We start from the raw sequence: 20,403 nt of genomic DNA, 5'->3' as shown, positions 1-20,403 counted from the left end.
CGCACGCACGCGCACACACACACACACACACACGCACACGCACACGCACACGCACACGCACACACACACACTCTAAAGCACACCTCTGACAGTCCAAGAACAACTTTCGAGAGCTGGTTCTTTCCTTCCGCCATGTGGGTCCCAGGGATGGAACTCAGGTCATCAGGCTTGACATCAGGCACCTTTACCCACTGAACCCTCCCACTGGCCCGTCAGTGAAGTTTTAGCTCTGTGGACTTGAATTCTTTCCTCCCCGGCTGAACCCTGGCCCTAACTCTGCCCCATTAGCTACTCTAGAAAATTTGAGCTCCTGAATCACAGAGACCTTGAGCCACTGCGACTCAGCAGCCATCTTTCCTTACGGCCACTCAGCTCCAGCTGTCACCCGGAGACACAGCTTCACATGGACGGTATTTTGTAACGGCGGGGCACCCAACCAGCTGGGGCTTGGGCTCGCTGCCAGGTTGCCTGGGGCAGCAGTGTAGACAGCAGCCAAGTGCTGGGTTTTGTGGAGCTGCCCTGCAAGCTGGGTGAACAGCTTGTCCCAGGTTTCCCAGGAAAGCCCTCAGCCTGGGGACAGTTGGGGTGATGGCTCCCCTCTCCGCAAGCCAAGGCTTGTCTTCACTTTTGAGAGAGATGACAGGCAAGTCACAGGCTTGCTCTGTTTGCTTTTGCTCCCCGCCATCTGACCTCGGGCTCACCAATTAGGCTATGCTGGCTGGCCAGTGAGGCTCAGGAGTCGTGTCGTCCTCCCCCATCTCATCTCCTCAGTGCTGAGGCTGTCAGCGCTCATCGCCATGTCCAGCTCTTTATGTCTGTTCTGGACACTGGATTCGGGTCTCCATGCTTGTGAGACAAGAGCTTCACCAGCTGTGCGCTCTCTCAGCTCCTCTTTCATGTTTTTTATTTTGTTTTTCATCTGCATCTTCTTTCTCAGCAGCACCCACTCTGCCTTCCTGGCCCGTGTCCTGCCCTCGCTCCCTAAGCGGCCTGCCGAGGCTACCTTGGCCCGGCTTTTGTGAACTGCATGCATTATGGCCAGCATGGGCTGCTCAGAGGTTCCAGGAGGGCCTATGTTGAGGAATAGCCAGCTACCCCACAACCTCCGCTGGCAGCTTAGACAAAGCCTGGGCTTCTCCGAGATCCTGATTGATTCCCCAGAGAATGGCAAGCGGCCTCAGATCCTCAGTCAGGACCCAACTCTGAAAGTTCTGAAAGGCCTGGGCAGTTGGCAAAATAGCGGTCCCCAAAGCTATAACCCTTCCAATCCCCTGAACCTATGAGTCTGTGGCCTCCCGTGCTAAAATGGACCTGGCAGGGGCAAGAACATGAAGGATCTTCACACGGGGCAAGCATCTTCGAGTATCCAGGTGTTCCATGATCACAAGCGTTCTCATAAGGAGGCAGGAAGTCAGAAGGGGAGGGAATAGGACAACATCAGCAGAGAAGAGAGCCAAGGGGTGAGAGCAGCCTCCGGGAGATTGGAGAGCCGAGAATACCTCCTGCCCTGCTGACTCCAGCAGGAACCTACCCGTTAGCCACCTGATCCGGTAAGAGTCATTTCAGGAGTTCTGACGTCTGCTACCGCAAGGGATGCTCTGACGGCATCTTAAGTTACCGGGCGTGTGGCAACCCCAGCTAGTAGCCAGAGGGTGTAGGCAGCACACCGGCTAGCTATTGCAGCTCAGGCCTAAGAACATGGGGTCTCCTTTCATGAGGGGGGCCTCGTAGCAGCTGGCCTCAGTGCCTGGCACACATCTGCTCTATAGAAGGGGCTCATTCCCACCCCCACCCCCACGGCGGAGGATCTGTTCCGTTCAGTCTCTCAAAGGGGCCTCTGGATCTCCATGCTCACAGCTCCAAACTGGTCCCTGACACCTGGGGAATGCCATTTGAACCACAGAACTCGGGCTCCTGCCCAGACCCATGAGTCATCAGCTCCGTGTTCACAGGGCTCCAGCTGGTTCTCATGCACCAGGATGCAACTTGGAGAAGCCGTGGAGAGGTCCTTCCCTATTAGTCAGAGGGAACAGAAAGACCGAGAGATTTGCCGGGGCCCACGTGCCCACGTGTGTGGCAGCATCAGGACTCACACTCCAACCCCAGAACTGGAGGCTTTGCCAATAAGGCAGACAGCAGAATGGTCCGGGAGCATCACCCCGGGGGACCTTGCTTCCTTCCCGACTGCCCACCCCAACTGTGCCCAGGGTCCTCCTCCATTCCCTCTGTTCCTCATTCCCTCAGTACTCCTCAGTCAGGCCCTGCTGTACAGGGGGAAGCCTGGCTTCCACAGGCATTGCCTGGCTGTCCCTACCCCTGGCTGAACAGCACAATCACTTGGGGACGTCTACTTCCATTTTTGACACCTGGCCACACCCCAGACTCTGAGTCAGATTCTCATGAGGTGGGGCCTGGTCTTGAATATTCTGAAATCACCCCTGAGGTGGTTCTGGAGCCGTTGAACTACAACTGTTCTGGAAGGGTCTTAGGTGTGTCAGTGGGGGCGAAGGGCACAATCAACCCTCGTGTGTGAAGCAGGGAGGTTCTACCTCTGAAACACGGGAAGGCTTCACAGAGGAAATGACTGACATGTTTTGAAGGGTGTGTAGGAGTTTCCCCGGGACTAGAGTTTGGATGGGAGTAGAAAAAGGAACTTTAGGTAAGGAAGCGTTTCCCACTCCTAGTCAGCAGGGACGGATGTTCTCAGGAAACAATTGAGTGTGACTGTGGGCTCTGTCACCAGCACTTTCAAGACTTCTCATCTTCTCCCTTGCTCCGAGGACTCTTTTGGTCCTTGGTCATTTTTATTCTCTCTTCGTACACCCTCCCTCCCCCGGCCCTCAAAGGCTGCAAGCCCTGGCAGGCCCTGTCAGCATCCAAGACTGGAGGGGAAAGAGCCATGGAATGTCACTTAATCCTGAGCCTGCCCAATCACAGGCTGTCTCCCCGGGGGATCAGGCCTGCAGATGGTGTGGTGACCACACCCAGAACCCATCAGATTCCAGCTATGCCTCCAACTCTGGATGCTGGCCTCGGCTAAGGAAGCTCTCAGAACTGTTTGGGTTTTGAAATAGCTGATCCACCGGATGTGGTCCCCGCGCTGTACCTGGCACAGAAGCCGACACAGCTTCTTATAATCCAGGTTGGGCTGATATAATATCCAGCTTTGTTCACTGGATAAAGGTCACGGGATGGTGGTCCAGCCCTTTCTTCCCTGTGCCTCTGTTTGCCTGTCTGTGGAATGGGGATCCTCACCCTGGAAACAATACAGGTTTCTAAAACCCCATCGGCTAGAACCATCTGACAGTCTATGTCCTCTTGCTACCGGGCACAGTGACGTGTGTGGGGCTGGCCGGTCAGAACCGTTCCTGGAAAAGATAAGAGCCGGATTGGCCATGAGAAGCCCTTTCTTCTCTGGACAGAGCTGTAAGGATGAGAACCTGGAAGCTTCCAGATCATTCTGTCTGCCACCCTGAGCAGACGGGGCTGAAGCCAGAGTTGGGCTCCTCTGACTCCAGTGGAGGACGCACTGCTGGGAAGCGAAGGGGAACCTTCACGCCAGAGCTTCTTGTTCTTGCCCTGTGTGAGGCCAACTTGACCCCTGCTCCCTTGCCTTCCATGTTTTTTTTTTCTTCCTGGAAAATTACCAGGATAATTTTATCCCTTTGCCTCATGTAGTTCAGTGCTTCCCCCATCCCTGTTTGTGACCACGGAGACCAGTGGATCGAGTTTGGTCAACCCTATTTTTAGAAGACATAACCGAGACTGGGGGAAATCAAGAGACTTGTCCAACTCAACTGGGGTGTGAGAAGTTGGGTGAAGATTTAGGCTTAGGGCCCTTGCCCTTCCCCCCTCCCATCCCACTCTGCCTCTGGTAATCCCAGAAGGCTCCCTGGAGGACCCCCTGGCTTTATCAGCTGGGTCAGGTCAGGGCCACGGGGACCACATCAGGAGTTCAATTGAGGAAAGCTAATCTAAAGGTCTGGTTATAGAGGACGGAAAAAAAAAATTCTTAGAGAAACCCCTTGAAAATAACCCTAGGAAATGACTTCCAGCACACCAGGGCTGAGGAAACAGGAGAGAGGAAGCTGGGGTGACAGGGACTAGAAGTGAGGACCAGTCCCCAGGGCTGTTCCTCCTCCACCTGGCTCTGCAGGAAGGCTGACCGAAGCTGGATCCTGGGACAAAACCCACTACTGGCTGGGCTGACAGGAAGGGCGACTAGGAACAGGACAAGGAAGTACCTTCACCCCTCTCCTGCTGGCCCCTCTCCTGCCCGGGCCTACTATGTGGAGCATCCAATGGAAAGTCAGCTGGCAAAGGAGTCTGGGTAATGTGGGTACAGAACCAGGCTGGGGAACAACTGGAAAACTGACAAGGGGTACATCTTCTGTCCTTTCCACTCCAGCCAAGAGCTAGGTTACCCCCCAAAAAACACTCAAGTCTATCACATGTCCCCTGCTCTGGGACCGAAGCCTGGATCTTAGAACATGGCATGAAGTGAACATACCCACACAGTCTGCCAGACAGGCTCTGGGCTGCCAGAGGAGGCGCACCCTGGGCCCTCCCCTGAGAATTCTAATTTGTTTAAGCTGAGTCTTCTCCAAAAGGCTTGGCAAGCCCAGACAGGCAATAAGGTGATGTCTTTGGACCATTGGCCTCTCCCTGGCCAGGAGGCAGGGACAGGGGCAGGGGCCATTGTGATGACCACATAGTCTACCTGTCCGAAATGACCTGGCACTCCAATGTCTGTTTAGACGTGGGTGCTGACTTCAAGGCCGGATGAGAAGGTGGCTCTTGGCTTGGACTCCTCTCCGATGCCTTGCCTCACCCCTGTGCTTGGCACCAGAAGGCCCCAGTGTGCTGGGTCAGATTCTGAGGCCTGGGAATCCTGCGGTCAGCAGCCTTGGGGCCTCTGGGGCTACTGGAAGCTGTCAGATTCCTCCTGCCTGCTTCGTTCTCTCTGCCTCACTCACTTTTCTTGTCTGATGAAGGAGAAACAGCATGGGGATCTGGACATTAGTCATACTGTGTTCCACTACTTCCGGACTGGAGGATACTGGCAAATTATTCGTACCTTTATTTAAATATGAACCCTTGCAGCTACATTAACACGAACTCCTCTGTCCCTCCCAGAGTACATAGTTGCTGCCTGTCACATGTATACATGCTGTAAACACTACAATATACTATTATGGTTTTGCTTTTAGGCAGCATATACATTTAATTATGTTTATGATACTAGGATTTAATACTAGAGTCTTATGCCTCTTAGGCAAGTGCTTTGCTGGCTGAATTATATTATCGGCCATTTTGAGTTATCTTTACTTTTTATTTCGAGGTAGACTCCCATGAACTTACCCAGACTGGCCCTGAATTTCAGTGTTTCCTCCCACTTAGGCCTCCTGGAGCTGGGATGGCAGGCCTGGGGTACCTGGCCTGGCTTATTTTGCTTTTTTAAGAGGCATGGTCTTGGGGCTAGAGAGACGGTGCAGTGGTTAAGAGCACTGACTGCTGCTCTTCCAGAGGACCCTGGTTCAACTCCCAGCACCCACATGGCAGCTCACAACTATCTGTAACTCCAGTTCCAGAGGATCTGACACCCATGGCAAAGCAACATTGCACATAAAATAAAAATAAATAAATTAAAAAAAAAAACATTTTAAAAGGCCAGGCAGTGGTGGCACGCGCCTTTAATGCCAGCACTCAGGAGGCAGAGGCAGGCAGATCTCTGTGAGTTCAAGGCCAGACTGGTCTACAGAGTGAATTCCAAGACAGGCACCAAAGCTACACAGAGAAACTCTGTTTTGAAAAAAAACCAAAAATAAATAAAAATTAAATTAAAAAAAGAAAAAAGATGCATGGTCTTGCTATGCTGTTGGCCCATCTTGAACTCCTGGACTGAAATTATCCTTTTCCTCTCTCTGCTCCTACAGTAGCTAGGATGCAGGTCTGGGCCACCACATCCTGCTAATCACATCCCACTGATCACATACATGTTAAGGAAGCCAAAGGGCAAACTGTCCCATGTCTCCCCACACGTTTGCTATTTCCGTCCCTTCCACCTGAAGATCTTCCTTTGCACACAGACATACTAGCAGTGGATCCCCGCCCCTCCCCACCTCCGCCCTACTTTCCAATTTTCTGAATGAATGTTTCCCTTTCATTCATTTCATTCATAGAAAGGATTTTTGTGGCTATTTCATTTTGAATTAACAGTTGTCTTTTCTGTTTCTTTGTTGAGTTTTGTTTTCCTTCCCATGCTTTAGAGATGTTCCTGTCTTTCTAACAAGATGTTGTAGATATTTATATCCTTGTTCCCTTGTATGAAATATGTTACTTTGTTCCTAGTGGTTTTCACAATTCTGTCTTGATGTTTGGTTTTGGTAGCCTGGTTATATGTTTAGGGTTGTACTTTGCACATATCCTGTTAAAGGTTCCTTGGGGTTCTCAAGTACATGGGGTTTGTAGGTTTATATCTTTCACCAAATACTGGGAAAACTCAGCCACTGAGTTCCTAAATAGCCCCTGTACTCCTTCCCTCTCCCCGTTCCTTCTCAGACTCCTATTATGATTATTCAGTTTCTGATATTGTCCCGTGGGTCTCCAAGGCTCTTGGTAGGCATCCGTGTGATGCTGAATCCTGCTCTTTTTTTCATTCCTGATCACCTTATTTTGCTCAGAAGTGGTCCAACATGGACACTCTAACCCCTTTCAGAGTTAGTACCCCCCCTCCACTAGATCTCTAAATTTAGTTGTTTGAAAGGTTAAAATTGACTGGCCCTTGGATAGTGTCTTAGTTAGGGTTATTATTGCTGTGATGAAACACCATGACCAACAGCAAGTTGGGGAGGAAGGGGTTTTTTTTGGCTTATACTTCCATGTCTGTTCATCATCGAAGGAAGTCAGGACAGGAACACAAACAGGGCAGAAACATGGAGACAGGAGCTGATGTAGAGGCCATGGAGGGGTGCTGCTTAGTGGCTTGCTCCTCACGGAGCAACCTTAAGCCATGTTTTCTGGGAACCATATCCCTTGGTTTCTGAGACAAATTTCCTACTGAGACCTGGGGCTTAATGATTAGGCTATGCTGCTGGCCAGATCACCTCAGAAATCCATCTGCCTCTGCCTTCCAGCACTGGGGTTACAAATGCAAGGCACTGCCAGGGCAGTTGTGGCCCATACCTTTAATCCTAGTACTCAGGAGGCAGAGGCACGGTGGTTTCTGTGAGTTCAAAGCTACCCTGGTCTACAGAGAGAGTTCTAGGACATCCGGGGCTACACAGAGAAGCCTTGTCTCAAAAAACTAAAATCCAAAAAAAGGATAAGTGCACACTATTGCACCTGGCTTGCTTTTTTGTTTGTTGTTATTTTTAACATAATTCTTCATTGATTCTTTGGGAATTTCACATCATGCACCCCAATCCCGCTTACCTCCCAGTCTCTCCATATCCTCCTCTTATCCCTTTAGCATCCCCCTAAGCAAAACCAAAACAAATAAACAAACAAAAAACTACCTCTGTCTTTCTAACACATTTTCATTCATCCTAGTGGCATTGGGAGCTGTGGTGTGTCACGCAGTACAACCCTTTGTCCAATCAGCCCCACCCACAAAATGTTCATTGCAATGAGTCATTGGTCTGGTTCAGGGCCTCTGACACACCATCATCACTGGATCCTTAAGAAAACTCCTCTCGGCTATCCTGCTGTTGCTCTGAGTCATGGAGATCCTGCGGTTATCATTCCACAGGACCAATCTCTTTAGACACTCCATCAGGTCATAGATGGGGTAGATGTTAGGGTGGGCCAACCCAAGACCCAGAATGTGCGTCTGGATGGTAGCTGAGCTGGTTGGTCTGGGCCACTGAGACCACTCCCCTCAGGCAAGGGGCAGGGCCAGCTCTCCTAGGCCCACGCCATTGCAACACTCCCGTGGGTGTGCGGGGCCTGCTCTCCTGATGCAGTGTCCAGCAAGGGGCAGGGCCAGCTATCCCAGCACCAGTGAAGAGTGGGTCCAGCTCAGCACAGCCCTCGGATTTCAACGTGCATGGCTCCTATGACCCCCTGTGGCAACACAGGCCATGGACATTATCATAGACCCTAACTGCAGCGGGAACGTGGACCCAGACATGGCCCTCTGCAGCAGCTCTGGCCTGGACATCACCACGGCCCCAGTGGCAGCACAGGCCACCCAGATCAGTATGGCCCCATGGCAGCAAGGCCCTTGGACACCAACATGGTCTCAGGTGGCTGTCTTGACCCCGGGCATCTGCATAGCCCCTGGTAGCAACAGGAGCCATAGACATCAACCCAGACGCTAACTGCTGTTGGGCCACAGACCCAGACATGGACCATGGCAGCAGCCTGGGCCTGGACGACACCATGGCCACAGGTTGCGGCCTAGACCCCAGGCATCCATGTGACCTTTGGTGGTGCCATGGGTCACAGACATCAACATAGAACTCAGCAGCAGTCCGGGCTCGGATGTCACCATGGCCACAGGTGGCAGGGCAGGCTGCTCAGATTGGCATGGCCCCCATGCCTTTTTTTTCTCTCTCTCATGCATTCTGGAGGGCAAACTCAGGTCCTTATGCTTACATGGCAGGCCCCTTCCCAGTCCCAGATTGATTTTTGCTAGACTCTCAGCCTACGGGAGGTGACTCCGTCTTCAACTTGTGGCCAGGTGACAGGGAACACAAGTCAGAAGAGAAAGAAATGGAACGATGGGGGTTGGTGACCAGTGGGACCCTTCACTTCCCCCTTAGCCAATACTGATAGAAAACTTGTTGGTCCTGGACCTGTCCTCCATCTGAATCCTTCGATTTCCCCTCCCCGTCCAGCACCCATCTTCCCCAGGGATGCCGCAGAACCAGCAGGAGGTCTCTCAGGCTGAGCACCACAGCATGCTGTCTCCATGGCAGCAGATAGTCTCTGCACCAAGCATATTCGCAAAGAAGCTAGAAGGAAAAGAGCCAAGTTCTTTGTGACCTGCCCTTTCCTGGGGGGCTCTGTAAGCTGAGTGGCATGGCCTTCTCCCCTGCTGTCCCCCAGGAAGGAGCCTCAGAAAATCATAGTGGGAGCAGGAAACTGGGGATTTGACCACATGGCTCAGCAGGACCCCACTGCCCAGTGAGAGCAGGCTGGGAAAGTTGGTCTCTACCTCCAGGCAGGTTCCTTTCCACTCAGAAGCACCTCAGAGGTCTGTGTTACAAGCTGAATTATGTGACATCCCTCCACTCCCCAGTTCATTTATTGAATATAGCTCAAAAGAGGTCTTCAGGGAAGTGATAAAGCTTACAGAGGGCCCTAAGGGAGGAGCTGATTTCAGAGGACTGGAAGAGAAAGCGCTCTTTTTTCATAGTACATAAGTGCCCAGTAGGAAGTTGGCCATCCGTCAGTTGCTGACCTTTGTCTTCAGGTTATACAGAAATACCCTGTATTGAAGAATCCTGGTCTGGGTCTTTTGTCCTAGCAAGCCTGAGCAGACCAGGAGAGTTGGCTTCTCCTTGATTACATTCCCATTCAGAGCCTCTGAGAAGCCACAGCTGATATCCTTGTGAGGGACTGCCCTCGCTCCATAGAAGAAACCGCATTGGTTTTCTTCACCCTGGCGGCAGGTCTGTTTGGATAGAGGTGGTGTGGACTGCGTTGATCTGGTGGAGTGTGTGGATGGGGGTCTCATGGGCCAGTGAAAAGAAGGGGAGTCCTGGTTCCTTCCTCACCCCAGCAGCTGCAGGCTACTCTTGAAGCCTCATCCCTGTCTTTTCCTCCCCATAAGCCCCAGCCTCCCGGAGTGACTCCAGTAATGTCCCCAGTGTCCCCATTGATCATTCTTCCATGCTGACACACGAGTTGTTTGCCTACCTGGAATTTGCTTCCTCTTTTTTTCTCATGGCAAATGTTCAGCCAGCCTTCAAGTCCAGGAAGTCACCTCCAACAGGCTGACACCATCCACTCCGCACTCTGCATTAGTTACTTTTCTGGTTTCTGAGACAAAATTCCTGATGACAGCACCTTAAGGAAGAGCTTGTTTTGACTCCCAGTTTGAGGCTGCAGTTGATCCTGGCGGAGAAATCATGGTGGCCGGAGCCGCCACAAGTTCCTTTGAGTCTGGAGTCAGAAGGCTGGTGCTCAGCTCACTTTCTCCTCTCTAAAAGTCTCTGTGCACGTGTGCTTGCACACCCATCAGAGGACAAAAGGGGTCAGGTCAGTCCTCAGTTTCCACTTGCCACTGTGTACATGGGACTAGTCAACCCGCTAGCTTGTGAGGATTATCCCATCACCACCTCTGCCTTGCCGTCAGAGTGCCGGAGCCACACTATTGTGTCTGGCTTTACGTGGTTTCTGGAGACTCAGGCGCAGGTCTTCATGCTTGTGTGGCCATTGCTTTACCCCCTGCTGGCTAGTTTTATGTTGACTTCATACAAGCTGGAGTCATCTGAGAGAAGGGAACCTCATCTGAGAAAATGCCTCTGTAAGGTCAGGCTGTAGGCAAGCATTTTCTTAGTGATTGAAAGGGGAGGGCCCAGCTCACTGTGGGGGATGCCACCCCTGGACTGGTGGCCCTGGATGCTCTAAGAAAGCAGGCTGACAGAGCCATAAGGAGCAAGCTATTAAGTAGTCTTCCTCCATGGCGTTTGCATCAGCTCCTGCCTCTAGGTTCCTAGCCTGATTGAGTCCCTGCCTTAACTTTGCTCGGTGATGGGTTGTTGCTGTGGAACCGTAAGTTGGAGTAAACCTTTTCCTCCCAAGTTGATTTTGGACATGACATTTTATCATAGCAAAAGAAACCCTAACTAAGGAAACTCTCTTTTTTTATTTAGTCCAGGACCCCAGCTCATGGGGATGGTGCCACCTACATTTAGGGTGAGTCTTACCACATCAACCAACCATATCTGGAAACTTACCCACACACAGAGGTCTGTCTCCTAGGTGAGTCTAGATCCTGTCAAATTGACAATATGTATAACACACACCACACACACACACACACACACACACACACACACACACACACACATATATGTATGCATACATACATAATCACCAAATGCATATGTACTACGAATATACATGTATTTATATATCATATACTATATATATATATGGTTCTGGGTAATTTAGACACAATGACTCCATTGTTGCTGGGTTGCTCCTGGAGTGACAGGACACCTGGGGAGCCAGGTTGGCTATGGAGTAGGCAGCGAGCCCCATCAGAGTAGGTGCAGGATGCTATGGGTGTCACAGCCTCACTGACCCTGCTAGAAAACGTATCCATTTGGCATTATAAGTAAATATTATTAAGTAGGCAGATTTAAAATCACAGAACCCATGAGTAATGAAGACTGATGATACCTAGTTAAGACTGTGCCCTTAAATATGATTTTATTATATAAGACATTTTTCTACATGTATTTCCATATCTGTAACTCTTGTTGCTATCAAATTTTCCTTGTGAAGGGTTTCAGGAGGCAGTATCTGCTTGAGAAGTGGTTCTCTACCTGTGGGTTGTGGCTCCTGGGGTTGAACAACCTGTTCATAAGGGTCACCTAAGACCATTGGAAAACACAGATATTTACATTACAATTCATAGTAGTAGCAAAATTACAGTTATGAAGTAGCAATAAAAATAATCTTATGGTTGGGAGGTCACCACAACATGAGGAACTGTATTAAAAGGTCGCAGCATTAGGAAGGTCGAGAACCACCGTACTAGAACAACAACCGCCATGTACCATTGTCCATTAGATGTTTACTGGACCCCATAGCAAATGCTTGAGAGCAAGGCATGGAGGAGAGGCAGGAGCACTCTATTCCTCTGGTGCCTGAGTCTTGCAGCGGGAAGGACCTGTCATCATTCCCTCCATGGGTGTAAAGACCCCACAGATGGCTGCTTTGGAATAGCAAGCAAATCTAAGACCAAGAAATCACAAGCCCAGAGTCCCAAGGACTTGGTTAAGAATGAGGTTCCCCTACCTAGGATAAAAATTGTGCAAATAGGCAGAAGGACCCTGAGAACATCAAGCTAGTGGTCATGTGTCTAGAACTCAGTTCAGAGTTCAGTAGAATAGACCGCCTTTAGTCGCTGAGTCTTAGCGGGCCTGGCTACCTAGGGACAGGTTCATAGTGAAATAGGACAATGCTTGCCTACTGTGCACAAGGCCTGTGTTCCATCTCCAGTATACCACACACAGGCAGTACTTCAGCTATAAAGAAAAGAGTGATGCTTCCACTACAAATCTGAGTATATTCTGAGTTCAACACCGCTGTATGTAATCCAACGCTTGGCCACTTACACAATAAGCCTCGCGTGGCCGCTGGATGTGAACCAACAGTAGATGAAGTTGTGGAGGTGACTTTGCTTCTAGCCTGGCTCAGCTGGGAGACGGTGGTCACGTGAAGGTGAAAGGGGATGATGGCGCCTGACTTGCTCATTCACTCTGGGGACAGCTCAGTGCTGGCATTCTGGGACCACAACAAGGAGCAAGACTGTCTTTGCCCCGTAGGAACCCACAGTTATAGAGGGGTGGTGTAGATGAAGTGGGTCCCGATAAACACGTGGGAGTCGGGGCAGTCTGCCGAGGACAGAGCGAAGAATCGTGAACTCTCAAGGGCAAAGTGTCCACGGACAGCCGAGCTGTGAGGAGGGTGACTTCCTGGAGGAGGAAGCTGTGCCTAGGCTTTGCGCTTCAGTGTCTTGGGGATTAGTGAGTTTTATGAGAACAGCGCGATAGGATTAAGCCACATCAGTCAAAGCTGGCTGGCTTTTGGCAGCGAGCCCTTTTAAAGGGGTGAAAAGGCAGAGGCAGCTATGGGTTCTGGTCCCATTTGGAGGGAACGGCTTTTATTGAGAGCGCACCCGCTGCCTGATCTGCAAACGACTAGGCAGGCCAAAGGCTGTGTAGCTACCAGGCCACCTGATCAGTGGGTCTCTGCTGTTCTTAGAGACGTGTTAGCCAGTTGGCTTGACTAATGTGTTCCCAGTGAAGTGAGCTGGGAGGGGAAAAAAAATCTCTTCCTGGTTGTAAAACTGGAGGTGATATTTGTTCCTAATCGACTCTGCAGTCCCTGGCTGCTCCCCCGAGCCCTGGCAATCAATCCTGCTCAGAAAGAAAGCTTGTTGGGTAAGGGGAAAGGGTGGAGGGAATTCTCCCATTCTTAGGAAGCGAACACACAAAAGAGAGAAAAATCCCAAGCATGGCAACCTGATGGAGTTTACGTTACAAAGAGAAAAGGCTTCTCATGGAAAGCAATAGGGTAACTGGATGAAGAGTATACAATTCCATCATGCTTAGGTATCTCTGAAGCCAGTGAGCTCTCCCCTTAGAGAGACCAGCCAGGAAGGGACAGGAGGGCTAGAATTCATGCTAGAATTCTGGCCACGGGTGAGATGAAGATAGACAGGAGGCCATGCTGGCTTTCAAGCCTTCAGAAAGGCTGCCATCGTCCACTGGATTGTCCCAACAGCTTCCCGGGGGCAGAAAGAGCAGCAAGGGTTTATGAGTTTATTTGATGATCAATTGCAAAAGCATGTATCTGATGGTTACCTGAGCTGGGACTGGACTCTCTGGTTCAGCTGCTGCTCCTGGCAGGAGGGGAGGAGGAAGGAAGCCCCAGCTTCCTGCCGTGTGCTCTCCAAATAGACCTCGCCTTCAGCATGGATGTCTTTTCTATGTGCAGATGAGACAAAGGGATGAGAGGTTGGCGCTTTCGCCCAAGGGGCCAGTGCCTGTCTTAGTGGCATTCCCAGAACCTGCCATGGCCCCTGGGAATGGGTCATGAAGTAGACATGCCCACAGTCTCCTCTGGGCAGAGCTGGCCCAGGATCATGCCAGCTGGCTGGGTGTCAGAGGAGGGTAGACTTTTGGCCTGGAGTCAGGCCGATCTGACTGAAAGTGTCATGTCACTCTGCCCTGAAGCTTTGCGATGTCACCCTGGATATTGTCACACCCCACCCCACCCTCTTCATCACACCTCACCCCACCACAGCCAACTTTGAGCGGATCTCTGGAACTGATAAGATGATGGCGTCCTGCCTACAGCCTGGATGAGGACATCATCACATGACTGTCCAGGGTGGGGGAGGTGTGTGTTACCATCATCAAATACAAAAGTCCAGGAAGCCAGGGTGGTGGCGGCGCAGGCCTTTAATCCCAGCACTCGAGAGGCAGAGCCAGGTGGATCTCTGTGAGTTCGAGGCTAGCCTGGTCTACAGAACGAGATCCAGGAGAGGCACCAAAACTACACAGAGAAACCCTGTCTCGAAAAACAAAACAAAAATCCAGGAACTGGAGAGATGGTTTAGCAGTTAGGAGCAGGTACTACTCTTTCAGGGGATCCAAGCTTGATACTAGCACCCATGTTAGGCAGCTACAACTCCAGCTGCATGGGATCTTAACTGGTACTCACATGTATGTACCCATACAGATACACACAAATGCACATAATTAAAAAAAAATTTAAATCCAAGGAAGGGGTAAACTCATAAAAAGCCTTTGCAAGCTCCAGGGCATGGCCATTGCCTTCATGAAGTCCAGCTGTCACCACTGGGGGATGGCTTTCTTGGGCAATCTGCTTGGAGATCCTTGGTGTTATCACAGGAAGCGAGGACATGGCTGACATCGAGCCATTGAGTGGCCTGGAGCCGGGGTTGTTAAGTACTCTATAACGTGTAGGGTAATCCTTCACAACAAGACAGGCTGCTTGAAATGCCAGTGGCTTCCTCCCAGAAGGTGCTGGTGGGAGGTCAGTCGGGATACTCAACTGCCTGGTGAAGAGGTCCCCTGTGCCCCCCCCCCACCCCCATTCTGCGGCGCTGACTCTGAGGCCCTGGGAAGTCGAGGCCCTAGAATCTAACTCAAAACATAAACTTCCCCTGCAAAGGGGTAAAATGAGGCTTTCTTTCAGGTGATGGGGTGGTGAAAGAACTCTCCAGGGTCAGTTCTCAATTTCTTTCGGCGACAGAACAATGAGCATGCCGGAGCCTGTGTCTTCCCTTGATTTCACGCTGCCTCTTCCAGGCCTGGGTGGTAAGGAGAGGTGGTGCCTGCCAGGCTCCTGGGTGAACACTGAACCAGCTTCCAAACACTCCAGGATGAGATGGCCTGGGTGACAGGGCCTGCATGTGGTTGCTGCAGAAACAGAGGGAGGAGAAAAGGGGTTGAGAGGTGTCTTTGGGTGTTTTCTGTTTCTTAAAGCAGCAGATGCACAATCTTGGCGCAGGCTCTCTGGGTGGTGTAAGTCTCTGGGATTCTCCTCTGAGGCAGGCAAGCATAGGGGATAGTTTAGCAAACTGGGACTCCACTTGGTGTGGGCTATACAAACATCCCTCTTCTAACAATACACTTGGCAACCTGAAACCCTTGTCTGTTCGGCATATACGCACAGTTTGCCTCTCTGAGCAATGTACCCGGGAACCTGTTAGCGAGCTAAGATGGATCCCCACCTGCAACCAGCTGCATGCACACCCCTCTCTGAACAACGGAGTAAGTGTCCCCTCTCTTGAGCGACCATCAACATAGGGTATATTGAATCAGTACTCCAGTTATGTTCTGTTTAAGGGTAGGGGGACCAGATCCAGCCTAGACTGGTTTTGGGTGTGTGCACAGTAAGACACGTTCTAAGTGAACATTTTTAGGAAGGATCCTCCATCTACCATCATACTCCTTTGCATACTTGAATGAGAGATGATTAAAATCAGATGCATCATGAAAAAGGAACATGAGTAGTAGAAGAAAATTGTATAACTAAAGTCTGTCCATCAAAATAGAGAACTACTCAACGTACATCCTTAGTAATCAGGTTCTCCCTCCTCTAGAACCTATAACAAATCCCAGGGGTCCTTGTGGTACTTTCTTACTCCTGTGGCTTGTCATTCTTTTTTTTTTTTTTTTTTTTTTTTGGTTTTTTCGAGACAGGGTTTCTCTGTGTAGCTTTGCGCCTTTCCTGGAGCTCACTTGGTAGCCCAGGCTGGCCTCGAACTCACAGCGATCCGCCTGGCTCTGCCTCCCGAGTGCTGGGATTAAAGGCGTGCGCCACCACCGCCCGGCGTGGCTTGTCATTCTTGACAGCATATCAACTATACTGTGGCTTTGCAAATCTGTGTGCCCTTTTCTGTCATTCTTAAACCAAGAACCGGGACACTCCCTGCACAGACCTATCTAGCCACTGGTAACACCTCTGCATGATCAGCATAAACAAAGAGAGGGTTGGAATCATCATCCCCAGGCAGGCCTGGTGACACACGCCTGGAAATCTAGCGCTGCAGAGGCTGAGACAGAAAGGTCTTAAGTTTGAGTGAGCCTAGGCCGCACAAAGAGATTCTGTCTAAAAATCAAACAGCACCAATAACCAGAGTCCATTCCTAGCTGACCCTTTCCTAGAGCGCAGCTTCCTTAATTTTTTAATCTTTTCCTGTGTGTGTGTGAGGGTGGAGGTTAAGGATAGCTTGTGGTGGTCTTCTCCTCCATTCACATAGGTCCTGGGTCATCAGGCCTGCATGGTCAGGCACCGTTACCCACTGAGCCATCTCACAGGCCTGGGAGCCGGGATTCTTCAATTAGACACAAGAAGTTTAAAAAAAAAAAAAAAAAAAAAAACCGCAAAAGCAGCTTGGCAACAGTGGTTTCTGGATGTGCAAGCACAAAAAAATTAACCAAAATCAAACACACATTGAATCAGAGATGTTTCTGGCAGGGCTCGCCTGTGTGACTTTGTGGAACTTGCCTGTAGTCTTGGTTCTGAACTCAGAACACACAGACTCTGCACACTGCAGAAGTCATCAGGCTGCCCGCTCTCTTAATGCCACTGAATGCTTCCTGACACACCTCGGCTAGGGTTAGAGACCGAGTATGTGCTGATCCACAGTGTTTTTACCGTACGTACAAAGTTTCCTTCTCCTATAGGAAGACAGTGGTTTAATTATGGAAAACAAAGTCTTCCTGTTGTCTGCCTCCATTCCTCAGCATCTATCAAACTAGTGTCTATGGGATGGAGTGTATTCAAATATCTGGTTTTAAAACTTGCTGTGTGAGTTGCTGGCTTGAGCTTCAGAAGCAGTATTAAAGAATTTTGGCTTGAGATTAGTACATTTCCAACTATTTCTAAGATGGCATTAAAAATATTTCTGCCATCTTGTACTATGTATTTATGCAAAGGGCCATTCTTCACACTGATGATTATAAAATCAAAATGTTGGCTAACTCTGTAAACAGTGAGGATGCTCTGTGTCTTGAGGTACTGAATGTTTGGCCAACATTTAATTCTTTATGTAAAATAAAGGACCTCTATCTCATTAGCATACACATTGACTTCCTCTTTAATAAATAGTTAAGTTATATGTATACCAAAGAATTATTTGAAAACAATGATTTGTTACCAGCAAGTGCTTGGTTTGGGTACCTACTCTGCATACCTTACATACCCAGGGTCCTGTAAAATCTTCTCCAGCAAAAAGAGGCAGAGAGTGGAGAGACATTAGAGGCCCTGCCCTGGAGGGCCTAGGAGACTCCCAGCCTTGAGAGTTCAGACTGTCACTCCTGGATTCAGAGAGTCAGGGATGGCAGGGGTGCACCAAGAGGAGGAAGTAGAGGGATCCCCACCTCCTGCTCTGTGGAATTTGCCTGTCCTGCCTCAATGTCCCTTTTTGTCTTTCCATTACCAGTTCCTCAAGCATTGTGACTGTCCCAGAGTCTAAATATAAGCTTTCTTCTATTTTTCATATAGGCTTTCTTAGTCAGATAAGGTTGCTATAACAAAAACGCTCCAGACTATGCAGCTTATAGACAACAGAAATATGCTCACAGCCCTGAAGTTGGGGAGGTCCAATATCTAGGTGCCTGCAGATTCAAGGTCTGGTGAGGGCCAGTTTCCTGGCTCATAGGAGTGACTTACTGTGTTCCCACACAGTAGAAGGCATGAGGGGTCTGTTTTAGATAGGCTTCACTTTGAGGCCCTAACCACATCCCAAAGGTTGTGTGTGTGTGTGTGTGTGTGAGAGAGAGAGAGAAAGAGAGTGAGAGACAGAGAGCATAAGCATAAACATCCAGGCCAGTCAGGCGTCAGTGGCCTTTAATCCCAGCACTCGGGAGGCAGAGCCAGGTGGATTTCTGTGAGTTCTAGGCCAGCCTGGTCTACAGAGATCCAGGACAGGCCCCAAAACTACACAGAGGAACCCTGTCTTGAAACAAACAAACAAACAAACAAACAAACAAACAAACAACAACAACAAAAAAAACCATCCAGGCCATGCAAGCAACAGGATTAAGACCTTGAATCCGTTCAACCCTCCAGACCTTATCTGAGCCAGGGAGTCAGGCAGTGGGGCTGCCGGAATTGGATCCAGGACTTTCCCTCACTGTAAGTCTACTGGGACTTGGCATGACCAGCCCCAGGATCTTGGGCAGAGCACAGACCTCCTGAGACTGTGGAGAACAGGGGGTCATTTGTTTACTCCCCCCCCCTCTTTTCTTTGACTGTATCTTGTGTTTTCATCGTTCCATCAGCTGGCACCGTTACTCCCCTCCAGCTCTGCCAACATCTGCAGGTCACCCCTCCTGTCCCACCTCTTACCTGAAAGGAACGTGACCTCATCACTACACCTGGAGCCCCTGTGAGCTCCCAATGGAGTCATTTCCTCCCTGCCAACCTCCCTCCTTCTCCACAGATACTGGAGTCCCGAATCTGTCCTTGCTCTGCGCACACTCTGTTCTTGAAGCACATTCATGTGTGGAGTGTGCATGCCTTTAATCTTTGCATAGACTGAACCATACATCATTTGCCTTTATTTTTTCATGTACTATTTGTTTATTATATACTACTGAGATTTATTCTGGGTGACATATCTAGCTATGACTATTTATTATTTAACTTATTAAATAATAAATTGGTTTGGGGGTTTTAACTCACTCTCATTCATTTCATGAGCTCCATGGTATTCCACAGTGTGACTCAGCACAGTTTATTTAACCAGTTTGAACTGATGGAAATTTGGTTTTTTGTCATCCCAGAGAACACTTTGGTAAGTACCTGCCTTCCTGTGCTCCCGTGGGGGAGCTTGTCTTGAATATAACCTGTCAATACAATTTGGGTCTGGCCACCCATTACCACATAACCTGCACCTTACAATAACTTAAATCTACCACATTTCCATGTTCTGCCCACTGAGGTGGGCGCTGGGCAATAGGACAGCTGAGAGGTTCGTAGCTTCACATGGCTGGCTGAGACTTCCTCATGGCATGCTGTCATGAAGGAGCATTCCAGGCCCAGAGGTGGAAGTTGTAGGCTTCTTGGTCTTGGAAGGTTACACAGTTTTCTTCCCATCAATTCTTTTTTTCTTTTTCTTTCTTTCTTTCTTTTTTTTTTTCTTTTTTCTTTTTTTTTTGTTGTTGTTTTTGAGACAGGGTTTCTCTGTGTAGCTTTGCACCTTTCCTGGAACTTGCTTTGGAGACCAGACTGGCCTCGAACTCACAGAGATCTGCCTGCCTCTGCCTCCCGAGTGCTGGGATTAAAGACGTGCGCCACCACCACCCGGCCCATCAATTCTTTTGATCAAAACAAAAGATTCAGAGGAAGTTGAAGTAGACTCTACTCGTTAATGGGGAAAGTGACAGAGAATCATTTGCCTTCACCCACCACGGTACTTGTGGGCATTTTATTGTGTGTGTTGAGAAGAGGATGTGTGTGTGTGTGTGTGTGTGTGTGTGTGTGTGTATACGTACGTACGTGTGCGCACTTGTACACTTGACCTAGAGGTCAATTTGGGTGTCTTTCTCTATCACTCTCTATCTTATTTTTTTTTTTTTAGATTTATTTTTATTTGTGCCTCTCTCTGGAGGGGCTGGGGATGCTTGTGGAGGCTGGAAGATGGAATCAGAGCCCCTGGAGCTGGAGTTACCGGTGGTTTCTGAGGCACCTGACCGTGGGTGACAGGAACCAACAGGCCCTCCGCTACATACAGCAGGAAGTGCTCCTAACTACTGAGCCGTCTCTCCAGCCCCTCCACCTTATTCTTCAAGGCAGGGTCTCTCACTGAACTAGAACCTCACCAATTTGGCTAGACTGTCTGGCCAGAAAGCCCCTGGATCTTCTCTGCCTCCTCAGCACTGTGATCACAGACATGTGTCACCATGCCTGGCTTTTATCTTAGCTCTTCCTGATCGCTTAGAAAGCACTTTACCTGACTGGGTACTGAGCCATCCCCTACCCTGTGCAGGGTTAAATTTTACTAGATAACTAGAAATTGCTCTCCAAAACAGACGATCCCACTCACACTTCTACCACCTAAAATCCGAATACAAGCTCTTGTCTAAATATACCAGGGTCCCCTCATACTTGGTGTTGTTGGGCTAAGAAAACTGTGTTAACTTGATGAGTGTGAGATTGCATCGCAGTGTTGTATAAAAT

Source organism: Peromyscus maniculatus, chromosome 8 (assembly GCF_049852395.1).
Source record: "Peromyscus maniculatus bairdii isolate BWxNUB_F1_BW_parent chromosome 8, HU_Pman_BW_mat_3.1, whole genome shotgun sequence".
Lineage (NCBI taxonomy): Eukaryota > Metazoa > Chordata > Mammalia > Rodentia > Cricetidae > Peromyscus > Peromyscus maniculatus.
The sequence above is the reverse complement of the archived record's forward strand: the minus strand, read 5'-3'. Positions refer to the sequence as shown.